At 35.1% G+C, this 2,718-nt stretch overlaps 1 pseudogene; it reads left to right on the top strand.

Annotated features, from left to right (window-relative positions):
* The first annotated feature begins 630 nt into the window (after positions 1-630).
* LOC134930129 (5S ribosomal RNA) lies at positions 631-749 on the top strand (annotated as a pseudogene).
* Positions 750-2,718: the final 1,969 nt, after the last annotated feature.

Here is a 2,718-nt window from a genome sequence, read left to right as displayed (position 1 = left end):
AACCGAACCCGCTCATCTCTAGTATACATGATGAAATTTTTGATCATTTAATTTTCTAAGATTTGTATAATCTGCTACTCACTCATTATTTATAATGTGAAAACGTTCAAACGTTTTCAAAACGTTTTATCGACCTTTCCTAACTTTTTCTTATGTTTTAAGCAGTGAGATATAAACAACATGTAATATGTATGATTATGGAAATTTATCATTAACTAGCTTCAGTTCAATTTTCATTGCACCTTAAAGCTTTCACCAATAGCGTATAATTTCTTTTCTCTTTCTTCTACAAAAAAAAAAAAAAACACATTATTTTTTCTACTGTCATTAGGACTCAAGATAACTGTGTAATTTCACACTTTTATTCATTAGGTACAGGCAACCCATCTCTCTCATCCAATGTCCACTATGTGAGATATATGTGTGACAGTGGACAGTAGAGGACGGGCTCTGAACCTATACGTTTCCTAAATTCTATTTTTCCAGTACTCTCTCATTTTGATGCCAGTCATACATCTATTCGGCAATGTAAAAGCAACAGAATAGACTGTGCACAATAATGAACAATAGAAGTACTTCTTCTGGTATATGCCAATAACGACACACCATTGCATTCAAAAATGTATGTGATATTACTGCCATATCTCACTGGGTACGCCCAACCTCGCCTGATCTTGGAAGCTAAGCAGTGAACAGCCTGATTAGTACCTATATGGGAGACTGCTAGGGAATATCAGGTGCAGTAATAAATACCCCTATGTTTATGTGAAATGGATAGGTGTTGGAGCAACCTTTGACCATTACCGATTTCACACCTACATTTCCTTCTTCTCATTCAATTAGTTTCTCGGATCATTTATTTATTCCATTCGTCTTCTTATCTATTGCACCTTATTATCATAAAATTGTAGGTAGCAGATTAACCCGTCCCAGGATATATCATCTATATAGGCAACTATTCAAGAACTACAATCGTAGTCTAATTCTATTATATCTAATGCCTATGTATCTTATGTTAAGGATTTCTCATTATCCTGTGATATTGAAATCTAATTTCCAACATTTTCACCTCAGGTGTCACTGTCATCTTTATTAGTTACATCAATTAGAGGTTAATTACTCTTAATTACTTTATGAGTAAGAATTATTTCTTGTAAATATAAAACACGCGTGGAGAAAGGCTATAACAAATCTGTGGCCTTTTTTTCCTAAAGTGTTATAAAAAATGTATATATGTGTGTGTTGATCTTGTGTACCATAATTTAATCAGATTCTAATTAAAAGTTAAGTTTTAGTTTTTAAGCGTGCCCCAACAAAGAGTCTCTCTTTTCCTTTGCAACTCCGATATGTATCATTGACTCTGGGTGCACCACCAACAAACTCCTTGATTACCGATACAGGCATTTCTTATGCATATGTACTGTTGGTTCACAAGGGACAAATTCTGTAAGAGCCCATCATAAAGACATTTTTATAATCCTGTGCAGCACCAAAGTAACTTTTTTCCTTTACTTCCCCACTTGTGGACAGATAAGCTGTTTTTAATTTTCAATCTTGTACGTTTGCTACCTACATTTATGGACAGAAAATCTGCCTATATATCCTTTTAGATCTCGGATTTTCCATATGCGGACAGATAAGCTGGCTATATTCCTTAATCTTGTACGGCTAATACCTATACTTACGAACAGACAAGCTGCTATATATTTTTATATGTGTTTTTTAATGTTATTATTCTAATTGTATTTATTTGTGACCTGCATTTGTGGCAGGATTGTGTCTATTAAATTGTTACTGTTTTTAATTTATGTTGCTGTTTTATAAAAAATTGGAATCAGCACAGTTACTAATTTCTAAGCTTCTGTGATAATTCAAAAACAGTACACACTATGTTGCCTTTATCTCTCTTTTACATGTCCTGCTCCTAAGAGTCATCTACCCGACAGTTCTTTAAGCTAAGTTGCTGCATATTGTTTAATTTATCACTACACCTGAACCCACAAAGGTGTTTTCTCCCACTGAAACTATTAGGTGCTCTTTTTTACTCAATTTTCTTAATCTTTACTCTTATATTGTTTAAGAGCTGCCACTCACTCATGTATGAGGTGTGTCGTGCTCAGTAAAAAGTATTATTAGAAATCAATCCTTTGTAATTTCACACCAGGGTGCCTCACTAGGTATACATAGGCACTATTCTCTACTATTCTTTTTATATATATATATATATATATATATATATATATATCAGAACAGACGGGCGGCACTCAGAGCATATAATCAAATGAAAAAGTGCAGTGACTTTATTGTCAAAGAGACATCTACGTTTCGGGGACGCAACCCCGTCGTCAGGATAAGTGCAAATAATCAAATTAAGTGAATAAATACCTTAGATGTAGGAGGGACTCCTCCCGCTCGTGGAGTCCACGCCGCCCTCCTACATCTAAGGTATTTATTCACTTAATTTGATTATTTGCACTTATCCTGACGACGGGGCTGCGTCCCCGAAACGTAGATGTCTCTTTGACAATAAAGTCACTGCACTTTTTCATTTGATTATATGCTCTGAGTGCCGCCAGTCTGTTCTGGTGCATTATCGGGTCGTTGCCTGAGGGAGGGCACCGTGAGCCAAGGAATTCTCAGAAAGGAATTGTGAGTGCCGGGTCACACTGTTTGTCTATATATATATATATATATATATATATATATATACACATCCAG

Source organism: Pseudophryne corroboree, chromosome 5, assembly GCF_028390025.1.
Source record: "Pseudophryne corroboree isolate aPseCor3 chromosome 5, aPseCor3.hap2, whole genome shotgun sequence".
Lineage (NCBI taxonomy): Eukaryota > Metazoa > Chordata > Amphibia > Anura > Myobatrachidae > Pseudophryne > Pseudophryne corroboree.
The sequence above is the reverse complement of the archived record's forward strand: the minus strand, read 5'-3'. Positions and strand labels throughout refer to the sequence as shown.